At 40.0% G+C, this 13,900-nt stretch overlaps 1 protein-coding gene across 2 annotated transcripts in view; it reads right to left on the bottom strand.

Moving 5' to 3' along the window:
- The window catches only part of TMTC2 (transmembrane O-mannosyltransferase targeting cadherins 2), a 649,990-nt gene that overhangs the window by 228,818 nt on the left and 407,272 nt on the right, over positions 1–13,900 (bottom strand). The gene's annotated exons all lie outside the window — the stretch shown is intronic.

The following is a 13,900-nucleotide window of genomic DNA, read 5'->3' as shown; positions in this document are numbered from 1 at the left end:
TGCCTCCTTTCCACCCTTCACACCCTCATAGCCAAACATGTATCCTAAAAATTCTACCTTCTAATAGCTCTAGAATCTGTCTACATTGCTCCCTAATCAAAGTTCCAGTTATTGTTCAACTACTCGACTATAATAGAGTAATATATTGTAATGTACTCTATAATATATATAATAGAGTAATATATTGTAATATACTCTACTGGTATACCCTTGTGATTGCATTCTTAAAACTGAAGCCAGACTGAGCTTATAAAATGCAATTGCTACTGTATATCTCCCTGCTTAGAAGCTTGAATGTTTTTTTACATTTTCACTATATATATTTGCTTCCATAAATAATAGATACCATTTTATTTATGTATTTAAATTTTTTATACATGAACTATATCCTAGATATTCCTTTGGAACTTGCCTTTTTAACTAAACATCTTATTCTTTAAATGTTATCCTCAACAATTCATAAGCTCCAAGGCACTTTTTTTCAACTCATGAACAGGGTTCCACTGTAGGACTAACCCAGGGTTTCTTTATCTACCCCTCTACTGAGGACTACTATGTTAGTCCCACTTTTTCACTGTGATAAAAAACGTTGTGATTAAGTTTCTTGAAAGTGTCTCTTGTGCATATATGTGAGGTCTCTAAAATAGATACCTAAAAGACAAATGCAAGGTCATGGGGATTGCACTCTTTGAGCTTCACTAGATACTACATCATTACATAGGACTGATATACTCCAACTTCAGGATAGTGGTTATCTGGAAAGACAGGGAGGAAGAAGGGACATGAGTCTGGGATTTTAGCTGAAGTGAGATATTTTATTTCTTCAAACCCTGTGAGGCAAATGCAAAATACTGGGCTCGATGATGACTACAGAGGTATTTAATGTATTATTTTTTTACATTATTTTGTCCCTTTACAATATTTATTAATTTAAAATATTTTAAATCAAGCTTTCAGTGTTTCTCATTATCTTAGAATAAAAGTTAAGCCTTTTACTGTGACTTACAAGGCCCCCCTTGATCTGGTTTTCATTGGTATTTCCAGCCTCATTAAAGACAACACAGTGCTCTCATTTGACCTCTTCGAATGGGGTTGGATCTCTGGGAATGCAGGGTCTTCACACATTTTCCTGATCCTAAATCACTGAATATACTGAATTCCCACATTTTAGCTAGTTGTTTTAGTTATTCTGTTAATTATTTCACTGGCAGAATATAATTTTTGAACATGGCTTGAGGCACCATTGCTTTTCCTCCAATTTTTCCCACAGTCACTTACTTATTTAATTCCTTCTCAGCTCTCAGATCTCAGCTTAAATGTTACTTCCTCAGGAACCCTTTCCTGACCCTCTGAGGCTGTTTAATTTCCCCTCAATATACCCTTTCATACCACTCTTTACTTCCCATTTTGCAACATTCCTTACATTTGTAATTATTTCTTCAATATCTATCTTTAAACAATAATTTATTGATTGATTTACTTGTTTGCACCTATCACCCCCATTAGACTCTAAGCCCCCTTAGGACAGAAACTGTGTCTGTCTTGCTCAAAACTCTATTTCCAGCACCCAGCACAATGCTAAACACATACACGTTGAATCAATAGTCACTGGAGAATGAAAGTGTCAGAGAACCAGTGTTAGGCAGGATATGCTGGATGCTCCAGACCAGCTCCCAAGCCTCAACAGAGCTCTGGAGATCTAGGGCAAGGGGTATGAAATTTTAAAAAAATAATAATAAAATGAGAATCACTTTGCCACAGACCTGTGAGACACTGAGGGCATAAAGCAGCAAGACCTTGGGGCCCATATGAATACGTGTGGTTCAGGTTGATGTTAAGTCAACTTTCCACATCTGGTGTGATAGTTGGTGCAGGATGGAACAAGAATGGGACACACGGGCTTCCCTGGTGGCGCAGTGGTTGAGAGTCCGCCTGCCGATGCAGGGGACACGGGTTCGTGCCCCGGTCCGGGAAGATCCCACATGCCGCGGAGCGGCTAGGCCCGTGAGCCACGGCCGCTGAGCGTGTGCATCTGGAGCCTGTGCCCCGCAACGGAAGAGGCCACAACAGTGAGAAGCCTGCGTACCGCATAAAAAAAAAAAAAAAAAAGAATGGGACACACAATGGTCTGAGCCACAAGCAAGACCAACCAGATGTGGAACCAAACACTAGACTTTTGAGGGACAGGAGACATCATTGGGATGATCAGAGAAGTGACCAGAATGGCAGAATGTCGTGTCTCAGTCAGGAGCTCTACATTTACAAGCCCTTGAGAGAAGGTATCAATTTATCACAGAGTGAGCAGGGGCAGAATCATAGAAACAAAGAACTCTTCTTATTATTGCTGCTCTATCACACAAACACTTGATTATTTTGTCACTGGATCACAAAATGAAGACTAGATAAGTGAAATATTTTCATAATTCTATGTGACGTGGCAGAGCTGGAAATCATAGGTCTATGCTATTAGTTTTATCTAAAATACAGAAATATAAAGTGTGTTAGATCTTTAAGTAAGGGCAGATCTAAGGCAAAGAGAGTTCAAGTTTGCAAACCATCTATGGCTTTCAGTAAAACATCTGTTTTTAACTTTGTACCTGATCAGTTGCTGCAAGTTATCTACTTCCTAAGAAAATCCTTATTTATGCTATGTATACGTGCAGAGTTGAATAAAACATCCAGAAATATCTTTCCCTTCAAAAATTATTTTTTAAAAATGAGTTATTTTGTCTACCTGATCCTAAATCACTGAATTGACTGAATTCCCACATTTTGCCTAGTTGCTTTAGTTATTCTGTTATTTCACTGCCAAAATATCATTTTTGACATAAACCTGGCATAGAAAATGAAAACGTAAGCTGTCTGAAGAAGCAACTCTTTAAATCCACCAGTTCTCTCACACCTCTTGCAGTTACCCTAGTGATGTTATAAAACATATTACTTTCCTGACCTCCTAAGACATTCTCTGGGGCCAGTACCCTACACCCCATAATTCACTCAAAAGCCAAAGCTATTGTCAAGGCAGCAGTAATATACCCAAGAGTCTCGATAAATAATTCACTGAATGCATTCATTTCCAGAAGATGCACTCGGCTATGAACCTGGTTCTTCTTCAAGACAGTGCAAATATTGCCTCAAAACTGAAGAGCTAGTTCAACATGGAGCACCTATTGGGAAGGCTGAGGTAGAAAGACAAATTTTAGTCTACAAACATGAAAGCAGATTGTACATGCTTGTTAACTTGCGATTGTATTGCTGTCTTCCAGAGCAGCATTTGCAACCACAGGGTGGGAGAGGCAGGGAGAGAACCCACAGACTGGGGAATGAAGAGAAGTTTGTGGATCCTACAAGCACTTCCTTGTGATGGCCCAGGGGGGAAGCCAAACCCCCAGAGGGCTGTGGCCTCTAGCGGTGAGGGTGATCCAGAATCAGCGTGTCACCTATTTCCTCCTCTCCAGCTGACGTGCATTCACTGCTTCTCTAGTTAGCCTCACTGAAAGAGCAGGTAAACATCCTTGTCCCCTGCCATTTAAGCAAGTGGAATTGTATTCAGTTTAACATTTCTCACGTGAGGCATACTGTACCTTTCTGCAAAAATAACGATCATCTGTGTGGCTTGGGCACACTGCCGGCATTTTCACTGGGCACTTCCCTCTTCTTGCCATTCCTGTTTATCAAGTCTGGCATCTGTCCTCCCTGGTTACCACAGAGACATCAGCTGGACTAGCCCATGTGGTCTCTCGGGTCTGGAAACTTCTGCCTCAGAGTCACTACTGGAATGTGGGAAACTTTAGAAAGGCTAGGAGGCCATGTGCCTAGGATATTAAGTCCTTGGGAGTGACATCCGAGGGAAATCTTTGCCTCTTTGCCGAACCTAACACAGTGTCAAAAATACCTGATCAATCATTCTTTTCAATATACTGTCTTTTCTATTTTGAATATAAGCCACATGAGGGCAGAAACTATATCTTTCTTGCTCACTATGTGCCTGAAACATGGTAGTGATTCAAGAAATATATGGTGAGTGAATAAATGTTTAGGGGATGGATGTATGGATGTATGTATGTATAGATGGATGGATAAATGGATGGATGGATGGATGGATGGATGGATGGATGGATAAATGAATGGGTGATGGGCAAACATCTTCTCATGGGTCTTTGGGTTTCACAGAGTTCAATATTATTTGAAATGAATCATCCCAATATCCCTACAAAATGGCATTAAGAAAGAAGAAAGCCTTGTTAAAGACTCTGCTAGGTAAAATTAGTGATATAAAAAAAAGAAAGGCCCTTTAAGACCTCTGTGTATATTAACCTCACTAGTATTCCTAAACTGAATATTATTTGCATTATGTAATCTGAACATGCTTAATTCTAGTAAATTAACATATGAGCAGTTGCTAGAGCAGGAGAGACTATTTGTGTTTTCCCTGGGATCTGCCCTGTCAATCACACCTCTAAATGCAACTACAATAATTAGTGCCTTTAATCAATTTCCAGACCTCTTTGTTCCATAGACTGTAAAGTTCAGGGAAGGCATTTCATGAGTGAGACTGTTGTGAAGACTCATATCTTCCACGGCAGTGGGCGTGTGCGTGAGGAAGGAGAGGGAGGTTCCCTTGTTCTCAAGCTTTCAAATCCTGTCGGTGGTGGAGGCAGCAACACAATCAGAACTATGTCTCTGAAAATCTAAAACATCACTTAGCTCTCTCCCAGATGCCTTAGTGCCCCTATCATGTTAGCTCTGTTGGCATTTGGAGGAAAAAGAACTTCTAAGGCATTTTATTTTCTGTGAACTTGGAGCCACGTGCAAACACAATTTTTTTTTTTCTTTTTTGATGAGGAGTCCCTGCTAATATTTAATAATGTGATCCTGTGCTATGAAAACAGTTTCTCCGGTTGAAGAATAAACATAGGCAACATTCCAGGGCAGGCAAGGCTGAAAAACTTATTATTATTATTACTATTTCACCTCAATAATACTAGTCTGAGGCAACTAGTTTCATGGAAAATGTGTGTGGACCTGCATGCGTAAATAAACACTGCCAGAAAATTGCAGAAACATTGAACATCCATTCAAGGACCAAAGAAGAAAACGGCTAGACTCATTAATGACACATCTTCCAGGGTTATTGGTCCTTAGGAGACCAGCTATTTTAATTTTTTGGTCTTCTTACATTTGTTAGAAGTTATGCTGAAAACTTTTGTACCTGCACAGAGGAAGGGACAATAAACAAGAAAACAAAATCTCCGTTACCACCAGGAAAAAGAAAAACTAGTGATCTGATGAGACATGGTAAAAGAAAACTCTGGAAAACTGGTAGTTTGATAGACTTTGGTGACTATTTTTCCTAAAATGAAATAAAAATTTAAGGAAATGTGATGTTGCACTTTGACCTTCACCACTCCTAGAGTTCCAGTACACTGTAAAATCTGTTCTCCTAATTTCCATCTTCATCTTTGAGATTACAGTAGCCTCCCAGGACTTTGTCTTATGCATAAAGTTATTATCCCCTTTTGTATCAGGCCTGTTGTAAATGTTCATTATAATCACTGCTGCTTAATTTAGCAGATGGTTGGAACTGAACTATTCTTCTCGGGGGAATTAAATATGGCTATGTCATTTCCCAAGTTGATTTAAAAGATGTAATTTGAGATCAAGCAATGTTTCAGATTCAGTACTAGTTCAGAATCATTGCCATAGATGTTTTCTTTTCTCCACTTCTATAATTTTGAACATCTAAGATGAACTGCGTTGATGTTCCAATTTTTTACGTTTAATATTCTTCAACAAAGAAATAAACATGAATAAATTATTGTACACAAATCCCACATTTTACATGATTGATCAGGAATCCCCAAAGGAATTTTCCTATTCTGTTTGTGTTCTCATCTGTTGTCAGCAAATACAAGGTGGATAGAAATTATTTCTTACACCAAACTTCTGATACACCGCCCATGAATACCTTGCACTGCTCTCAAGATATCGGTGGTCAAATATAATTAGCACGAAACAGAAAGGCTTCATCTAAAAAAATGTCGTCTATGTTTTTTGTTCAATGGATATTCAATTGGCTGAGAATTATTTTAGCAGCATCACACATTTTCAAAGACAAGAAACTGAAAAGGAGAGATTGTTCATAGTCCCCAGTCTGTCTCTAAATAACAGGGTCCTTCTCCCCACCCTAGCAGCTCTTCCAAAAAGGAAGTATTTCTAAACCAAGATTTCACCATTCAGAAGGACTTATTCCTATACGTTGTTCAACTGTTTTGAACTTCCAATTTCTATGCTCTCCCAGCCACCAACTATTCCTGTTGATTTTTACTTTGGACACTACAGGAAGCAAAAGAGGGGTAATATTTGAGGGTGGGCATAGAGGGTTGATACACTCAGGGGAGCTCATTACTATGCCATTATATTTTGTATATAGAAGCTTTCTTCTGAGGAAGTAAAGAATCTTAATTTCAAATAGGAAGTCAGCTTTGCAATTGCCCTGTGAAACTGGCAAATTATATTAAAACAGGCAGACATCTTCTAGCGAGTGCTGGGATTGTAACAGAAGGTAGTTCGGTGACCTGGGTTTGTGTTTGTGTCTGTCACTTGCTAGCACTTTAGACTTCAGATTTCTCTGTTTTCATATCCTCTTCATAACTACAAATTATGGCCATGAAGAGGAATAGAATAGCGTATGTATATAATAATGTATATGAATAATATATACACATTATTTTATATATGAATATTTATATATATTATATATATTCATATATAAAATAAGGTATTTCATATAAATAAAATAATGTGTACATAAATAATATATATAAATGTATATATAATAATGTGGATACATTCCATATATATTCGGACGTTCTCTATGAATAATAAAAATACTGTTTGTGTAAAGATATTTTTAACATTATTGTTATCAGTAACCTCTCCCCTCTCTTCAGAGAAGTTGAGAGAAAGGAACGGTAAGATGCCATCCACAGGCACCCTTGTGCCCTGCCTCAGATGGTTTTCACCACTGCTGCTTCCCTCCTCGGCACCCCCCAAGGAGATAAAGGAACAGATGTACACTATTCCCTGTGCTTGGTCAGCTACATGCTTTGTATCCCAATCATGAGGATGGCAGCTACTGTGGTGGTGATAAATAGTAGTCCAGCCCGGCTGAAATAGGTTTGCAGCTGGCTTCCTAAGAGAAACCTTCTCTCGGCCTGGCAGAGGGGAAACGGCATAAGTTTTATAGTCAGACAAGCTCATTTTCTAATCATGGCTTATCGCTTATCTACCACCAGTTGAATCCTGGGCAGTTACTCAATCCTTGTAATTCTTGTAATCTTGATTCCCTCCTACTAGATTAAAAAGAACTGAACTACCCTTTTAGGATATTGTAAGGCTTAAGTAAGAAATCAAAGTGAAGCTTCTGATGCAGTTTTGATCACTAAATAGGTCTTTAATACGTGGTATATCCTGTCTTTATTCCATCTTCAATTCTTTTTCTATTCTTCTGGCAGCATCCAAGAAGCTATCAGGACCATTCATTGCAGACTCCTTCTCTCTGAACCAGTATTCCTCAGCCCATCCCCCCACAAACCAGCATCTCCCCTAGAAAAAGTGGTTTTTCTTCCTATAAACTTCAATGACATTCATTGGAGAAGTTATCCTTTTGTCATAATTTCTTGTGATCCAAACTAGCTTTCCAATTAATTCTTTATTAGGATTATTATTGCAGTTTGCAAAACAGACGATGGGAGAAAGCATCTCCCATAAGAGCTAAAGAGCTCTTATGTGCTTTTCCTTTACACCGCAGCATTTTGGTTTATAAATTTTTGTCTCAAACTTAGTTTCATTTGAAACCAAGGAAAGCTTTTCATCTGCAGCCTGTTCTTTTATAAGGATTTACAGACGTTTATAGTCAGTTTTGCTGTCAGTTTGCATTTATTTTTCTTGAGTTCCCTAGTGGTTATGCCAAGAATATAATCGGTTGTGTGATTCACAGATAAATTTTTCTAGCAAACACTGATAAAAGAGTAATGGTGATTAAAATTTCATATGATAAAGAGTTAATTCAAAGAATCTGAATTTGAAACTATATGAGACCTTCAAGATCACTTGCTTCGATACCTTATTTTTAAACAGCTACCGTGATAGAACATTTGCAAATGTCATGGTGTGTTCTACTACACGCATCACATATTGTCTAAATTCCATATGATTTCCATTTAACAGATGAAAAAGTTGAGGATCTGAAAGGTTTAATAAATTTTCCAAGGTCAGGTGGCAGAGAAAGATCTAGACACTGCTGATTCTTAACCTTGGCTCTTTTCACTAAGCAATGATTATTGTTTTATGTGAGAGGCAATTGAAACCGAGGGCTCGTCGTTGATTGGAAGGGGGTGACGGAGCTGGGATGAGACATCTCGGCTCTTGAATACCCAATTTAGTCTGCATTTTGACCGTATCACCCATTAAGATATTATGAGATGGGCTTCCATCATATTTTTCTTGAGGGTTTTCATTTATATTGAGGAATTAAACACAAACATGGTTCCCTGACTTGCTACTTGGTTTCAGTTTTCCATTTGTGTTCATGTTTTCTTTTTCATAATTCTCCACTTCTAATTCCATTGAATTATTTCTTTTTGTTACATAGGGCCTTTTAAATCTTCTCCATAACTTAAGGGATAAGTAAGGAATGAATGAATGAAGTATAAATAGCCCTATAGAGAAGTGAAAAATGCATGAGCAAATGAAATAGTTTAGGGCTCTAAACAATGTGATGTTTTGAATATAAATGATGCTTCTTCTCCTCTCTGCCCTATACTTCACTCTCCTCTATATGTTAAAGCATCATGTGCTGCATGGACATCATACACTGCATGTCCTGGAGAAGTACAGCCAGGCTGAGGTCCACAAGAAGTAACCAGGAACACTTTGGGAATTTTGACAGCAATGGCATGAACCACCTTGATTTGCTCAGGCCTTTTCACCCACCGCTTGGCTGGATCCAGTTTCTAATTTAGGGCTCTTTACGCTGGCTTTTGATTCTACCTCCAGTGCTTGGACTTGATGGCTGAGTCAGTCTGACTCTCCAGGCTTGGGTCTTCCCAGCTTTCCCAGGCCTTGGCTGAAGCATATAGAGCCTTCTTCTCCTTTCTCCTTCAGGATCCATTCCTCTCCTGGCCTAGCCCCCAGGTCTCAAAATCCTGCTCTCTGCTCAATGGAAATGTGTTCAAGCCAAGACTGTTCGTCCCTGTTCATCAGACATATTTCCCCAAGGCAGTGATGAATTTATCCATGTCTTTCCAACATCATATGGTCTCCTCAGCATAGTAAACATTAACACAATGCAAAGCACAATTTTTAAAAATCCAGGAGGTTGGTAAAGAATGTGGCCATAAAGTAAAATGAAAGTCTTTATATGAGCAATAACTTTGATGTGGGTGTAACAGACATAGCTAACCACTTGATCACACAGCACCAGGGATCATCTTCAATTCAAGGGGAAAAGAAGTAGAAGTGTATTGTGCCACCTATCTTACCTCCCAAATGCTCATGGTGCCCACTCCTGCTACACCACCTTTTCTCTCTCAGCCTGTATCTATGGCCTCACGGGGAGTTCCCTATATTCAGTTGACAGAGGAAGAGAATTCTGATTTACAGATGGTTCTGCACAATATGCAGGGACCTCCTAGAAGTGGACGCTGCAGGATCACAGTTCCTCGCTGGGACATCCCTGAAGGACAGTGGTGAAGGGAAATCCTCGCTGAGGGCAGGGCTTCAGGCAGTGTACCCGGATGTTCACTTGGCTTGGAAAGATAATTAGCCAGACATGCAGTTATATACCAATTCATGGACTATGGCCAATGGTTTGGCTGGATGGTCAGGAAGGAATATGATTGGAAAACTGATGACAAGGAAATCTGGGGACAATTGATGACAAATATTTGGATAGACCTCTCTGAATGGGCAAAAATGTGAAGATATTTGTGTCCCATGTGAATGCTCACCAAAAGGTGACTTAGCAAAGGAACATTTTGATAATTAAGTGGGAAAAGATGACCTATTCTGTGGGTACGAATCACCCTCTTTCCCCAGCCACCCCTGTCATCACCTAATGGGCTCATGAACAAAGTGGCCATGGTGGCCAGGATAAAAGTCATGCATGGTGTAAGCAACATGGACTTCCACTCACCAAAGCCAATCTGGCTATGGCCTTGTTGAGTGCCCAATCTGCCAGCCACAAAAGACCAACCCTGAGTCCCCCATATGGTACCATTCCTCAGGGTGATCAGCCAGCTACCTGTAGCAGGTTGACCATATTGGATGGCTTGCATCATAATAAGGGCAGCATTTTTTTCTTATTGGAATACACACTTACTTTGGATACGGATTTACTTTCCCTGAAATGCTTCTGCAAAACCACCATCCGTGGACTTATAGAATGCCTTATCTACTGCCATGTTTTACATTGCTTCTTATCAAGGAACTCAATTCACAGCAAGTGAAGATTGGCAATGGGCCCATGCTCATGTAATTCACTGGTCATCCTGAATCAGCTGGTTTGATAACGGGTGAAATGGCCTTTTGAAGACTGAGTTACAGTGACAGCTAGATGGCAATACCTTGCAGGACTGCAGCTAGGTTCTCCAGAAGGCTGTATATGCTCAGAATCAGCATCCAATATATGGTGCTGTCTCTCCAGTAGCCAGGATTCATGAGCCCAGGAATCAAAGGGTAAAAATGGGAAATTCACTACACATCATTACTCCTAGTGACCCACTGGCAAAGTTTTTGGTTCCTGTTCTCTTGACCTTACGCCCTACCAGCCTAGAGGTCTTATCCAGAGAGAAGAATGTTTTTACCAGGAGACACAATAATTCCATTTAACTGGAAGTTAAGACTGCCACCTGGTCACTTTATACTCCTCATGCCTCTGAATCAACAAGTAAAGAAGGGAATTATGGTGTTGGCTGGGGTGATTGACCCTGACTATCAAGGGAAATTGGACTATTATTCTATAATGGAGGTAAGGAAGAGCATGTCTAGAATACAGGAGACCCTGTAGGGCGTCTCTTACTATTACCATGCTCTGTGATTAAGATCAATGTAAAACTTCAACAACCTAATCCAGGCAGCACTACTAATGGCTCAGAAGCTTCAGGAATAAAGGTTTGGGTCACTCCACCAGGTAAAGAATCACGACCAGCTGAGGTACTTGCTGAAGGCAAAGAAAATACAGAATCGGTGGTAGAAGAAGATCGGCATAAATATCAGCTACAACCATGTGACCAGTTACAGAAACATGGACTGTACTGTCATGAGTATTTCCTCCTTATTTTGGTATGGATATTTGTGTGAGTGTGAGTGTGTGTGTGTGTGTGTGTGTGTGTGTACAACTTGTGATGGCTAATTTTACATGTCAGCTTGACTGGGCTATGGGGTGTTCAGACATTTGGACAAACATTATCCTGGATGTGTCTCTGAGGGTGTTTCTGCACGAGATTAACATTTGAATTATAGACTGAATAAAACACAGTGCCCTACCATGGGTGAACTTCATGAGTGTCTGAACAGAACAAAAGGTTGAGTAAGGGAGAATTTGCTTTCTCTGCCTGACTGTCTTCAAGCTGGGACACAACTCTTCTGCTGCCTTTGGACCCAGACTCAGACTGGAACTTACACCTTTCACACTCCTGGTTCTTGGACTTGAACTTGGACTTGGACTGGAATGGTATTGTTCCAGCTGATGGTATTATCAGCTCCCCTAAGTCTCCAGAAGATCTTGGGACTTCTCAGCTTCCACAATCTTGTGAGCCAATTCTCCTCATAAGCCAATATATCCTATTCATTCTAGTTCTGTTTCTTGGGAGAACTCTAATATACCTGTTCAACACTTAATCACTACTTATCACTTTATATCAAATTATTTGTGAGATCATTTATGGTCTGACTACATGTCCTCTGAGTGTAGTACAATAGCAATAGCTATTGTTAGTATTATTACAATGTAGTAATTACCAAACTACCCACTACAGCAACAGTAATGACATCCAACCGTTGTTTTACACCTAAAAAAATGCCAGGCACTGTCTTTAGTACTTTATATGTATTAATTCATGCAATCCCTACAACAAACCTGTGAGTTAGATATCATTATGATTCGAATTTACAAATAAGGAAACTGAGGCACAGAGAGGTTAATTAACATACTCAAATATTGGGTTGGCCAAAATGTTCGTTCGGGTTTCTCTGCAACATCTTACAGAAAAACGTGAACGAACATTTTGGCCAGCCAAATTCATGCTGCAGCCAGGACTTGAAACCCAGCAGGCTGGACCTAGATCTCCATCATGCAAACTGTAGCTTATATTAGTTTGCTTTGGAATTCCATAATGGAGGGCAGTAGCCTTCACACTATATTCTCTGCACCTAATACATCAGAAAAGTAGCTTGAAAGTATAGTAGTAAGTAAGTAAGTAAGTAGTATCCTGGAACTAGACCTACTGGACATGAATCCCAGTCCTAATTCAATCCCTTTTAACTGTGTGATTGGAGGCAAGTTACTTAACCTTTCTGTGCCTCAGGTTTTTCACCAGGATTTTTGTTACAATTAAATAAGCCAACACTTATAAAGTGCTTAGAACAGTATCTGGAGTTTAGTAAGTACTCAGTAAATGTTAGCTTTTCTAATGATGCTGGTTTTATTCAATTTATCCATTCCCATTGCCCAGAAAAAGGTATATAATAGAGACTCAATAAATATCTGATAAATTAAAGAATATATTTGTTTTATTCCTCATTGCATTCTTTTATCTGACAACAGTACTGCCCACTTTCCTTCCATTCACCCCTTCATCACCTATAATGTATGAGGCACTGTGCTAGAGGTTAGGGTGACAGAGCGAATAAGACATGATGCTGCCCTTGAGGCACTTGGAGCTGAGTAAATAAACTGACATAATACTCAGAATATGGTGTCATGAGTGGAATAACATTCTAACCTGAACCTTATGGGAGGACAGAGGGTGGAACATCTATCTAACTGGGAGGGAGGGGGAGGGGGGCTACCACGCTCAGCAATGTAAACGACCTTCTGCTGTGAGCTACTTGTAGTAACTAAGGGAAATAGACTGTTCTCATAACCATTTCCCCAAATACCAAGATAATGCTGCTGAGGACACTGGTTTGTTAGGATGAGCAAATTCAGGGGCAACCTTACCGGTGGAAAGATTAGATGGCTACCTACTTCCTGCCTATTGAACGGATGCCAGGACGGGTCTCCTGGCCCCCACAACTCTTCTTATACAACTGAGGCCAAATAGGTTCTAGGCCTAAAGGAAAGAAAGAGGGCACGTCAGTCAGAAAGGCATTTGCCTGCTAGTGACTAAATGCCCAGTGAAGACTGCCTTACAGACGGGGGTGATTTTTCTCACATAACAGGAAGTCTGGCAATAAGCAGGTATTGGCCTTGATTCAGCTGCTTAATAATTTTATCAGGAACTCAGGTCTTTTCCTTTGCTCTAAGGTGCTGGCTTTGGCTTTTATATTCATCACCCCATGGTTGCAAGATGGCTGCCCTCACCTTCAGATTTCACTTTCCTATTCAAGACCTGAAGGGGCAGTTAATATGCCAGCCTTTTCTGAAGAAAGCAAAGCCTTTCCAGAATTCCGCCTAGCAGACCTCTGCTTGCATTTCATTGTCACATGGGCACTGCCAGCTGGACTGGAGCCTGGAAAAGCCAGAGACAGTACTATCACAATTCGCTTAGACGAGGGGTTGGTAAACTTTTTCTGTAACAGGCCAGATAGTAAATATTTTAGGCTTTGTAGCCCGTACAGTCTCTGCTGTAATCACTCAATCCTGCCGTTCTAGCCACCATAGACAATCTATAAA

This window comes from Leucopleurus acutus (assembly GCF_964270905.1).
Source record: "Leucopleurus acutus genome assembly, chromosome: 11".
Taxonomy (NCBI): domain Eukaryota; kingdom Metazoa; phylum Chordata; class Mammalia; order Artiodactyla; family Delphinidae; genus Leucopleurus; species Leucopleurus acutus.
The sequence above is the reverse complement of the archived record's forward strand: the minus strand, read 5'-3'. Positions and strand labels throughout refer to the sequence as shown.